This window comes from Dermacentor andersoni, chromosome 5 (genome assembly GCF_023375885.2).
Source record: "Dermacentor andersoni chromosome 5, qqDerAnde1_hic_scaffold, whole genome shotgun sequence".
In the NCBI taxonomy this organism is placed as follows: Eukaryota; Metazoa; Arthropoda; class Arachnida; order Ixodida; family Ixodidae; genus Dermacentor; species Dermacentor andersoni.
Genome location: NC_092818.1, coordinates 47,545,655 through 47,559,329, shown reverse-complemented (window position 1 = coordinate 47,559,329; position 13,675 = coordinate 47,545,655).

Genomic DNA, 13,675 nt, shown 5'->3' with positions numbered 1-13,675 from the left:
ATTTGCATCTCTTTTTCATGTACAGGTGCTCCCAGAATAATTCGGAACGCCGGACACGCAGCTGCTCGTCGGCGGGGTGCCCCGGCGGATAAATACAGGCAAGATTTGCGCATGCGCAGTCTCCCTAGCGAGCAAGTTTCGCTCCCTAGTGCATCTAGATTGGCGTTGCCTTGCTCCAAGAAGGTAGCGCTAGGTGCCCTTTAGCATTGTGCAATGGAGGCTGGGCAAATAAATGTCTGTAGCACAGCATGCATGTACCGTAATCTATAAATAAAGGCTTGTGGATTCCTTGCAGCGTATTCTCGCAAGGGTCTGCATCCCGTCTGGGAAATAGCAATGCTTTGCGTGATTACGTGCTAGTGAGGCGACTTGGCTACAATGGCATCGCTGCCTTATTTTTCCACCCTGTTAGCCTGTCCTGCGAAGTATTAGCTCTTAGTAAAAGATCTCCCTATCCGTGTGACTACTAGCTTTGTAATACGAGGACAATTTCCACTATTACATGACCCCTCTTAACGGGTGTGTCGTCGATAGTGGCAATAAAAGTGTTTACAAAATGAAATAACAGCACGTTCGTCAAGGCCAATTTCACGCGCAGGAAGTCACTTCATGCAAAGGGCACTCTACTGAGCTCTTAACGACTCTAGTCATATAGTGGTGCACCCGTTACGTGGTTCGCATACATTGGATGGATGGATGGATACAACTTTCTTGTATGTCCGGCAAGGTTTAACGCGACCCGCGCTCAGGTCTCCCACGGAGGAACGTCAAGGCCCTGCCTCAACGCCGCTTCACGGGCTTGCTGGACTGCCCACATCTGAATTCCGAGGTCTGAGCTGCGCAGAGCGGCGGCCCACCTCGACGACAGGGTCTCCGGAGTATCTGCCATCCCTTCTATAACTACATTGCACTCCCACAGCATGTGTTTGAGTGTTGCTGGTCCTTCCTGGCACAATTTGCACGTGTCGTCCTGATGCTTATCTGGGAAGATACGTTTGAGACGGAATAGATTAGGGAACGTGTTTGTCTGTAGTTGTCGCCAGGCGACGGCCTGCCTCCTGTTCAATTTGGGACTCGGCGGTGGGTATATCCTTCTGGCGTTCAAATATGCACTGGTGATGTCGTTGTATCTGGTGAGCCTGTCCCGTTCTGCTCGAGAAGCGTTCGCTATTGTGCGAGAGGCGTTGCCCTGTTCGGCGCGGCGGGTCATGTCTCGCGCCGTCCGGTGCGCCGTCTCGTTTAGGTTCGGGAGCGCGTCGCCTTCCGTGGTGACGTGCGCGGGGAACCATATGATCCTCGAGCTCGCGGTTTTGGATCTGCCCGCTTTGGCCAGAATGGACAGGGCTTCCTTGGAAATTCGACCTTTGGCATAATTCTTTATTGCCGTTTGCGAGTCACTGAGTACAACTTCGCATTCCTGTTCTGTGAGGGCCAGCGCAATCGCTACTTCCTCCGCTATTTCCGAGTGTTTGGTGTATACACTGCATGCGGTTCTGATTTTTGACTCTGCGTCTATGACTACGGCGGCGTATGTTTGGCCGTTCGCATATTCGGCTGCGTCGACAAAGCGCGCGTTTCTCTCCCTGCCGAATGAACGGAGCAGAGCCTCGGCTCTTGCCTTTCTTCTACCTTGCATTCTACCATACATTGTGCACCAATCAATCATGGAATCTGGACCATTGGTAGCGAGTATCCCTACCTATTGATCGCGTGTCGGCGTTTGTTGGCGAAGATACTCATTTTAATAGTCATTTTCTTTTGCTCAGAGGAAATATACAATGATAAGAAAGGGTAGGCTGTGTGAGCTGAATGCAAAAAAAAATAGTAAGGAGAACATAGTAAATCTAAATAACAGGAAGAACACTGGGTTTATTTTTCCACAGTAAACAAAAAGAATCGAAACGTAACTGTTTCGTCTAAAGCGGTTGGCATGTTCCGCTATCAATATCTCGCGAATGCGCTGTCCACGCGAAGCACAGCTTGTACGCGGCGTGGAATTGACTCGTAGAGCGCATCTACGAAGTCCCTCCTCTCACCAAGGCGCTTCCACTCGCGCGTTATGGCGAGCCAGAGCTCGTCGGCACTGGCCCCACCCAGATTCAGCTTGGACAAACTTTCCTTCATCGTGCCCCACACGTTCTCCATAACATTGAAGTCTGCACCTTTCGGAGGCCAGTCAAGAACGCGAACACCACGTTCTTGAAGAAGCTTTTCCACAGCTCTGGCGGTGTGCACCGGGCTCAGGTCTTGTTGGAACAAGTAGCAGACATCTTTAAATGGCCCGTCCAGAGTGTATGGCAGTAGGTGGTAGTCCAGAATTTCGCAGTAAGCATCAGCTGTGAACGATCGGGATAGCCGGATTAGCGGACCGAGGCCCTCTTTGCTAATTGCTCCCCAAACGTCGACAGTACAGCGGCCGCTGCTGCAGATCTCGGAAACATACCCAGCCTCGTATCTACTGGAAAAGAAGGGAATAGATAACAGTATTTTCAGATGCAATAGCTTTCGCGCGTCCGAAGAATTTGTGCTTAAAAGATCAGAAAGAAAATCAAAATACCTGCAGTTATATGGTCTCCATACGCGACGCTCTTGATCCCATCTAGATTAAAATGTCGATTCATCCGAAGAAATCAACAGAGCGTGGGAAACGGGACAAGTACCAGAGGCTTCGGTCATATTAATACCGAAACCCGGTAAACCACTTGCGGCGGAGAACATGCGGCCAATATCGCTGACCTCCTGCGTAGGCAAGACGGCGGAACATGCCATACATAACCGAGTATCGCGGTACATAGAGAGAGAGGGCCTCTTCCCACATAACATGGTGGGCTTCAGACCGGGCCTCTCCACACAGGACGTAATGTTACAACTCAAAAGGCACATAATCGACGGCATAACCAGAGACACTAGGGGCATACTGGCCCTGGACATAACGAAAGCGTTCGACACGGTGAAACACAGATTTCTAATAGAAACGATCTCGGTGATGGGGCTCGGCCGGAAATTCCACTCTTACATAGGCTCCTTCCTCAGAGACAGGAAAGCCACGATCAAAATAGGACAGGCCACGTCCGATTGTTACACGCTGGGCGCGAAGGGCACCCCACAAGGGGCGGTGCTCTCCCCGCTATTATTCAATCTAGCATTGAAAGGGCTCTCGGACCGGCTGACGAGAGTGACCAACGTCAATCACGCCCTGTACGCAGACGATATTACGGTGTGGTGCCCGGGAGGGTCCGACGCAGACGTCGAGCGGGCTCTTCAAGAGGCGCTGGACACAACGGAAGAGTACCTGAAGGAAACGGGACTCCGTCTGTCACCCAGCAAATCAGAACTGTTGCTCTACAGGCCCTCGAAACAAGGCATGAGGAATTTGACGCCGATCGATCAAATACCAATCAAATTACACACGAGTGACGGCCAGCCGATCCCCAGAGTGGACACTATAAGAATCCTGGGGCTGCTAATTGAGGCTAAAGGCGGTAACACGCAAACGGTCTTGAGACTCACGTCCAAAACGGAGAACATGCTCCGGCTGATCCTCAGGGTGACCAACCGCAGGGGAGGGCTCAACGAGAGCAATCTCATCAGACTTTACCACGCCTTCCTCATGAGTCACGTAAATTACGTAGCCTCGGCGCTAAAATGGACCAAGAGAGACGCGGCCAAGATAGACACACTGATGCGCAAGAGCATCAAGAGGGTGCTAGGTCTTCCGATCGCTACAAGCACGGAGCGGCTCGATCGGCTAGGGGTCCACAATACGCTAGCAGAAATCACCGAAGCACAGACCAAGGCACAGGTCGTGCGGCTGTCGACCACCAGGGCCGGCAGACGCATCCTAGAAGAAGCAGGTATAAATGCCGAGGCAGAGTGCAACGCACGCAGCGTCGCGCTCAGCGCGGCGGTCAGGGGCACTTTCAAGGTAGAACCGCTTCCGAGAAACGTCCACCCACAATTCAACGAGGGGCGCCGAAAGGCGAGGGCCCGAGCACTGCTGAAATCGACCGCCAGCTGTCCGGGACTGGCGGCATTTGTAGACGCGGCCCAGTACGGGCGCAGCGACCGGTACGCGGCCGTCTCGATACGCTGGGATGGTACGATCATCAACGCAGCATCGGTCAAGGGGGTAACGTCCGAGGTGGCCGAACAGGTGGCAATAGCCATGGCAATGAGGGACCCCGAACGTCCATACATATACACAGATTCGCGATCGGCGGCCAGAGCATTCGCCTCGGGCTCGATATCGCGGAAAGCAGCGGCCGTCCTCGGCAGTGAGGGAGCTGCGGGTCATCACATCCTCAAATGGTTTCCAGCCCACATGGGGGCCGACGTGCACCCCGACTTTCCCAACGCCAACGAGCTGGCACACGGACGCGCGCGAGGACTCACGCACCGCGGTGATCGTGGCGAGCGAAGTGACGGGGAGGGAGGGGAGCACCGAGACCCGCTGCTCACCTTCAACGAAATAACAACACATTATCAGCTGTCGAGGAGGACCTTCCCGCTCCCCCACGCTAAACTTACTAGACCACAGTCATCTATATTCAGAATGCTGCAAACAAGGTCGTTCCCCTCGAGAGGCAGAATGAGCCTTTATTCACCGGACGTAGAGCCGCAATGTCCGGATTGCGGCGAATCGTACTGCTCGCTATCGCACATGCTTTGGCAATGCTCCGCGTTAAGCGGCACCGTGTTCAGCAAAGAAGAAGACTGGATGGACGCCCTGCGAAGCGACGACCACCAGACCCAGCTCCGGGCCGTCCAGAGGGCTCACGAAAGGGCGGAGGCTCACGGGCTTCCCGTCCCAACGTGGGTGCGGCCCGCGACCCCTGCCGACCACTAAACCAAGAGTGGGTGGGAAGGGGTTCCTCAGGACCCAATAAAGTTCTTTCCTCCTCCTCCTCCTCCATCTGAGAATATGACTTCCTTCCATTGTTCAGTCGTCCAGTGCTCATATGCCCTGCGAAACTCAAGGCGCCGGCGTTCTTGGCGCTCCGTAAGGTGTGGCTTTTGTGCCGCGACAAATCCATGAAGACCAGCCTCTCGCATGCGCCTTCTGATTGTTTCCTCACTGGCTTGCAGGTTGAGGGCTGTCTTGATCTGGCGGGCGCTCTGAAAAGGATCAGCAACAGCTGCAGCAACAATGAGAAGGTCGGACTCTTCCGACGTGCATAGGTGTCGACCTGATCGTGCTGCATCTTTGAGTCGGCCATCTTCATCCCTGTATGCTTGGATTATTCGGTTGACCGCACTTGTAAACTTTCCTGTGAGGCGGCATATCTCACGTCGAGGTATACCTTGTGAACTAAGCTTAATTATATTTCTCCGCACATTCATCGGCACTCTTTTCGGCATGTTGCCTCGATTGGAATAGGGCGGAATTCGCGTAACTGTCATTGTTTAAATATGTTCGTATCCCTTTATCAATCGAGCCGCCGATATCATCACGGTTGCATCAGACGAAAACGCCGCCCTTTGCCAGCGCTAGCCACGGTCACCTGCCATAAGTATTTTGAGCAAATGATAAAAACGGCCCACACGAAAAATGAAAAAACGAAGGCGCTCAAGCATTCGAAAATGCAGAGACGAGCGTTTATGCTCCAACGCGAGTGCATGCGCAGACACAGCTTGTCACAGACACCACCGGCCCAGCCCCCCTTGGCAAAACGTTAAGGGGCACATAGGGCCACCGTTTTGGAGCAATGCAACACAAACTAGATGCACTAGGGAGCCAACCTTGCTCGCTAGGAAGACCGCGCACGCGCAGACCATGGTACTACTTTTTCCACGTGCGTGCTCCGCCGGCGAGCGGCCGCGTGTGTTGCGTTCCGAATTATTCTGGGAACGCCTGTACATGCACCTTCTAGGTTACATACTGCCTTTTAACAACTTGTTGACAAGCACTAACACATGTCACTACGGGGCTAGTAAACTGTCAGTAGCAAGTACATAAGCACATATAAGTAAAATATTGCCACAGCGTTACTACAGAGTCTAAAGACTTGTGTTGGTTGATGGTCACTAGAATGTTTAGAGACCATCTATGATAATGCTTCAATTAGAAGTACGGTGGCATGAGCACGAATTGTTGATACGATGTTACTAGGGTGTATAAAGACAAATGTTATAGGTAATTGTTCGGAAGTTGGCAGAACATTTACAAACATTCTTCAATTGGAAGAATGTTAATATGGTGTATAAAGAAAGCCTGTTAATGGGGATTGGTAGGAAGTTGGCAGAACGTTTACAAACTTTCTTAAATTGGAAGAATGTTAACAGGTGGTTGATAGAAAGTTTGCAGAACATATATGAACATTCTTCTTTTGAAAGAATGTTACTAGGGTGTATAACGACAAATGTCCATATGAAATTGGTAGGAAGTTTAAAGACATCCTATGAACACGTTTCTATTGGGATTAGGTAACCAATTGTTTCTAGGGTATTACTAGAGCGTTGCTAGGATGTATCAGGACAGTTGGTAGGGCTTCAATTGACTTTTGATAGGTTCTAGTGACAATAGTTTAAAGACAGTCTAAAAATGTTGCTAGAAATTTTTGGGATTGGAAGCACACCATGGCGGCGGTATCCGGATTAATTTGGATAACCTGGGTTTCTTTAACGTACACCCCACGCGAGGTACACGGGGTTCGCCCAATAAAGAGTTGCATGCATACCTCATTGTGTTGCCACCGTGCAATACTTCACGGTAACGAGACAATGAATATTCACCTTGTTATATGCAACAGTTGCCATATGCTTCTTGTCGAAACTTCCAAAAAATTCAACGTTCCTTTTTGTGTCTTGCAAGGCATATATTTGTGTGGTATGCTTCGAAATGTCATGCTGTTATTAGATATGTCACATTTTGCAAGCTGCCAACGCAAAAAGCGCGTACTTCTTAGTTTTGCTTATCTTTCTAGTACCTGCGTATTCCAACCCTGCATAAGCCACAGTTGCTTGACTGGTTGTATATGTATAGCATACGTCCCCCAGTACGAAGACCAGTGGATTCTTCCTGGCTGCGTTGTGAGTAGAACTGTGAGTAGAAATTGCGAGTAGAACTGGTATGTAGCAGCAGTTTTGTCTTGACGTAGGCGTGTTTCATTAAGTAATTTTGCGTAGGGCACAGCCTGAGTGTAGGTAAGAAAAAGCCGCGCCAGGCATCTGATGAAAAAGAATCAAGCTCGATTTATTCGGCCTTGTATTCAGGGTCACAGGCATCGGCAGCCGTCCCTCATTGTTGTCCCGTGCTTTTGAGTACGCATAAGGAAGCAAGGGCAAGTGCAGACGTACGTGTCTAGCCGTGTTCACTTCACTGAGCGCAGAACCCGACGTGTTGTGGCTCTCAAACGGCAGCATTCAAATTTGTTCCAAAACGCAAACGGTGCTCACGACTTTCTCGTCTCCGCCTTTCAACCCGCCTTCTGCACGATTGTGTTTGTTCTTCTTCTCTTTTAGTTCAATCTCGCGATGTGAGCCCTCGACAGACGTACACACCTCTCTCTCGCACCTAGGCCAGAACGTCGCTTTCTCTCTCTCTCTATCGAGTAGAGACTGCTCGCACACATTGACACAAGGCGGGCTTCAGTTCGGCGCGTTCCGACAGTCACGCGAGTTTGCGTGGCCGAGTAACTATACAGCGAGCCACAAAATCTGGACGTGACTGCGGGCGCTGAATTACGGTGGTGCTACTCGCCGCGCTACCCAGGCTCCTTCTCCATCTGCTTAACCTTCAACCCCTTTCTGGACACCATCCCCAATTTCTACGCTGTTTTCTTGCCGTTTTATCTGTGTACCCTTCCTCCTACGTCCCCACCTCGGCACATTTGTACAAATGCGAACTGTCTACGTGAGCTGGCAGAAGCTTCTTTTCGATGCGCAGTGGTCGCAAGAAACGAGTATGATGGGGGAAAAAAGAAGGGACGAACCTTAAAAGGAAACGGATCGGGCATTTAGCAAACGAAAAGTGCTTTGCTCGAACATATCTCTCACAGAACTGCCGAAATGCGGACCCAGTTATTGTTCTTTCTTCGGACGACAGAGGCGCGCCGCGTTAATCTCCATCGCACTGGAGGCGTCGTTTTCGATTACTGTAGGTGCGCCACTACTTCGGAGGGAGCTGCGCTCCGCGGATTCTCTTCGAGACACAGATATGAATCGTACAATACGAAAACAAATTATACGCTGCGCAAATGTATTCTATACGCAGTGCGTGTGCGCGTGCGTTCAAGGTGCGTATATACAAGGGCCATTACAAAGGGAAATAGTTTGCAAACACGGCCCATCATTATCGATGTTTATTAAGTAACTCGAGTACATTGTCAAATATTTCGAAACATGAACACAGAACAAGGTGGGCAGCAATCGCCATTGGCAAGGCGTGTCCGAACTTGAGCGGTTGCTTCAAGTCCTTGCTTGAAATTTTCTTGTTTTCGGGGGGCCTACATTGCCCTCATTTTCTACCTCTTGAATGATGTTTTATGCATAGCTGCAGGCAACAATTTTCGATCTGGTGTTAGTTTGTTCGTAAATCGCAATTTTCGCCACTGTAAAGCAGTTGGGAAGACCATGCTCGACGCAGCTATTCGTATTTCCAGACATGTTAGAAATATGTTATCACGCATAATTTGCAGGTGAGCCTGCAATGTTTGCTTGTTCAAATATTTATTCCTGCATACGTCAATCCCTTGATTCAATTTTACTGATGGCTCCTCTGTTCTCTGCCTTTCTCCACAAGTGTAGAGAATTTGTTCAGTGAGCAAGTGGTCCTATCCCCTTCACTGCTTGCTGGCAAAGCAAAGCAATTTGTTCGCTCCCATGTATTAAAATAGCAGACCTGCTGAGATAAACTCTCTCCTTCAAGTAACCGTGGAACCTGCCCCACTATGTAGAAATGGAAGACTATCAACGTTGTTCGTAGCAGAATGCTGCAGGCTTTTGTGCGTGTACGAAGAGCTACGTGTAATTTGATACTGTCAATTTTTCCAAGCGGAAAAATAGCAAAGCAGTAATTCGGCTATAAATTTAGATCTTGTTAAGTAAGAAAAATAAGAATTATATTATTTTGCTCCTGTCTTGCTGGACTTTCTAGTCAAATTTTTAGCATTTATTCCACGCAAATTTCATGAACATCACTCATGTCAGACTCAGCTTTTTGCGCATGCGATTGATTACATTTTGTCTTGGATTGTATCTCGTGTAGACGGCATTATTCATTGATTGAACTTATTCTTTCAGTATATGCTTACAATTAACAGCTAGAGGTCTTCGAATTTAGCGTGCTAAACGTAGACGTAAATATACTTAAATAAATCTACTGTTTGCGGGGCAGCCAGACATAGTACGTATTCGCTGGTGACCGTGACTCCCATCCTTGTCCTGGTAAATCAACTGTCCATTGGCCCAGCCCAGCTGTCCAGCTGGGCCATTCTATTTCCTAACTGGTCACCCGATAAAAACGTGGTCGCCCGATAAAGATAAACAAGTACACGTGCCGATTCAGGTCGATGATTGCGCCGTCTTGGTTCAGGAAGTTCATACGGAGAATGGCGTCTCGTGAACACTGTTGGAGGATAACGAAGGTGGCAGGGTCAGTCCGGTTATGAACGGTATATCTTGCCATGCAGATTCCAGTCAGCGTAATAAGGTGTCCTCCAGTGGTACGAATTTGAGGGCCTTTCCATGCAGTCTTAACTTTCTTCAACTGGGCGGCGATGTGTGAACTCATGACAGAGTATTCGGCCCCTGTGTCCACTAAGGCGGTGACTGCGTAGCTGTCGAGAACCACGTCGAGGTCAGTGGTTCTTTGTCTTGCGTCACACTGGCGTCGGATCACGGCTGCGTCGCGTTGACCTGCGACTGGTATGTGGCGTCGTCAGGTCGTCTTTTGTCGGCGTGTTCTTTGCTTCCAGACTTCGTCGGGACGGGGGCGTGTCGTTATGTCGTCGAGAGAGTCTCTTCGGCGTCTTCGTTGGCGGCGGAGGATGTTCGTCAGTTCTACGAACAGCAACCGCCCCTCTATCGGTTGCTGCTTTTAGTTTTGGAGATATGGGGTCGCAGAGCAGCCCCGGGCTGGGCCAGTGTATGGACGGCGCAGCGGCGACAGGCAGCGGCGTGGTGATGGTGAACGGGACGGTCGTCGAGAGCTGCACTGAATAGCGGCGAGTTAGTCGGCGATATCGCGAGGACGCTCACCTTGCTGCGGGTGCGGAGCGTTGACGGCGAACCCTCGTAGTCCGACTTCGCGGTATGGTCATCGGCGGTAGACATGTCTGGCTTCCCCGCAGTGATATCAGAGCGGGCGGTGGTCGGGGGCGCGCCAAATGTCCGTCTTCCTCGGGTGGCTGCGCTGGCGTCCTGGCGGCGGCGGCGGTGGCGGTGGACGAGAGAATTGCGGCGTTAGAGGTCCCTGGCGTGGTCGCGGAGGGGACCTTGACGATGGGCGACGGCGGCATAGGCCATCGCTTCCGGCACGGGAAGCGACGATTCGGCCTGCACTTCGGTAGCACCCAGTGAACGTCGAAGTTCGTCCTTGACGATGTCAGTGATTGAGGACACGTGAGGTTGCGAGGAAAGAATTTTCTTGCACAGTTCTTCGAGCACAATGGCCCTGATGGTCTCTTGGAGGTCAGGGGAGCCCAGTGCTTAAATGGCACACTGCGGCGTGAGCACTTGGCGGTTATATTCCCTGGTGCGCATTTCTAGTTTTTTTTTTCATTTGTCGTTACCTCTGTCAAGAACTCAGCTACGGTCTTGAGTGAGTTGCGGATCAGTCCGGTGAAAAGTTCTTGCTTTACGCCTCGCATCAAGAGGCGCACCTTTTTCTCTTCTGACATTTCTGGGTCGGCGTGCCGGAACAAGCGCGTAATCTCCTCGGTGAAAATTGCTATGGTCTCGTTAGGTAGTTGTACTCGTACTTCTAGCAAAGCTTCGGCCCTTTCCTTGCGCACGACGCTTGTAAATGTCTGCAGGAAGCCGCTACGTAACAGGTCCTGTGTTGTCAGAGTCGACTCCCGGTCCTCGAACCACGTTCTGGCGGCGTCTCCTAAGGCGAAGTATACATGCCGCAGCTTGGCGTCGGAGTCCCAGTTGTTGAAAGCCGCGATTAACTCATAGGTCTCTAGCCAAGTTTCTGGGTCTTCAGACGATGATCCATGGAAAGTCGGTGACTCCCTGGGCTGTTGCAGGACGACGGGGCATCCCCAACCACGCAGGCCCTCTGCGTGGCGCATAAACGTTGCGGAACTAATTTAATCTGTAAGAGCAAGATGTGCCAGGAAATTCGTAAAGTACGACTTAAACACAACCTACAGACATGCTAGCATCGGAGTGTAATTTGAATATACGAGAAAACATCACCCTGTTACGCGGAAACACAAACCCATTTTCCAACGTTTCTACCATTCATAGAGCGGCAGGGCATAGGCCATAAAGCAGCGTCCCGGTTCCTTGCAACACCTACAGATGGCGCTCGACTCGGCCGCATCGCAACATGACAACAAATAACATCAAGCGGAAAGTCAGAGAGGCTGAGATATTCTCGTGGCTGGTGGCAATGCAAAAGAAACCTGCTATGAGTAACTACTTAAGAGGGGAAAAACGAAATCAGGAAAGGACGAATTTATGATAACTCAAAGGCAAGCTTGTTGCTTTTCAAAGCGAGACCAGGATGCCTTAGAACACGCAATTGTAAAGCGAGATATAAGAAGGAAGAAGCAGGTGAGTGGTGCGTTAAAGCTCGGGAAACGATGAAGCATGTGTTTTTACAATATGAAGATATCTTCCCAGCGGTCGGCTTAGACATCTTGAAGCCATTGGGTTGAGCTAGAGCAGGGGGAAAGTAAACATGTCTGCTGTAGGGGGGGAGATAAAAGAGACGACAAAGACGACAAATAACGGAGGCCTGCAAAATCAAGGTTCAAAATAGGTATTCAGAAAGTTTGGTCATGGGAATTCATCATGTTTTCTTCCTTTCCTGTTTTTAACATAGGTAGGACATTACGCAATATAGTAACAAGAGCTTGGGGCGCAACCCACCAGGCCGTTCTAAAGGGGACGTTCGTACCATGCATCCGTCCATCCATTGCGGCCCACACTAGAGGCCGCGTTTCTACCTCAAAGCTCGCCTTCGTGCATAGCGTTCGCCGCCAGCGTTCCTAGTAAACGTTGGGGTTATATAAGCTGCAGTTGCCGGGAAGCGTGAGAAGCAGTCAAGCATCTTTGAATCCTATTGCGTTCCACTCTTAAAGGCAAAGCTTAAACATCTCGCACATTTTTCTCGCTTTTTTTTTTCCTGTGCTTGTATCATTCATTCTTGTTATAAGGCAAGAAAAGTGATCGTGTCTAAACACTTAAAGCATCGGGCTGCTGCACTCGACATTAGAGGTTCAATACGACTATAGGGCACTTGAATTTTCACTTTTAACAAAGTCAGCACAACAGAGCTGTATTGACACTGTGTCGTGAAGGCCGGTAACACTACGGAAATCAAGTTGAACTACACCAGCCGAGTAAGTCAATTATAGGTGATGCGCAGATAAGTAACCAAGGCCAAGGATCACGTCGTGAGGGCAATGGTGAAAAGTACATGGAACAAAATATATGTGTGGTGACGGCCGACACTGACACGAGCGGCACACATTCCTAGCACAGAAGCAGTTCCCCCATCAGTGCCTCGTAGGACGCGGGACTGGGCAGGTGCGAGGGCTTTCTTGAGCCGCTTCCAAAGATCAGCGCGCATGACTGAGATGTGTGCGCCGGTGTCGATCAGGACAGTTACGCATAGAGCATCAACTTCCCCGGCGATTAGGTTCTGATCTGTCGGCAAGGTAAGGAGAGGATTTGCAGGTCGAGAGTCCAATGCAGCGTCACCTCCGGGAGCTGTATCCGCCAGTTTTCCGAGGATAGCTTACAGAAGGGCGAGGCGATGAAAAACGACGGGGCAGGGGCGAGCGGGGCCGACGATCCTGCGGTGACGGCGAACGGCTACTCGAGCATCTGGTGGGCGCAGAAGGGCCGCGGTCACGGTATGTCGGGTCATTCGGAACACCAGATTTTCATCTGGCATGTATAGTTCACATTGCCTCCAGTATTTGTCACGTTGTTCTGCTTTTCACGCCCACTGCTGAAACAGCCCAATAGGGCTGCAGTATGTAAAAATAAAATTAAAATAAATAATGTTGACGGATATCATAAAGAAAAGTCAATGAAAAAATAGTAAAGCAACATTAAAAACTCACGATACAACTTTCCGTTGCTCAATGCGTGCTACAGAGAACAGTTTTTCCGAGCGTGAAGGAAGCCCGCGAATACACGCAAAATTACAGCGCGACATCCCACTCGAGGTACTTTGCGTGTATTCGCGAGCTTCTTTAACCCTCGGAAAAACACTTTTATGTCGCATGTATAGAGGAACAGAAAGCTGCATCGGCAGCTTTTCATGTCGCTCTACAATTTTCTCATTCTCTCTTTTGATGTAATTATAATATTTGAGAATTTGAATAATTAATTAGGACTAATTTTTTAATTATGAGGAATCCAACAAAGTAATATGTTTCCCAGCAAAGGCAAACAAAATTAGGTTGGTTTGTCCGGCTACGTGGCGTTTCCATATTTTTAAACGTCGGTGCATGATAGGTGCGGCACCCTGCATATTTACATATATATAGACATA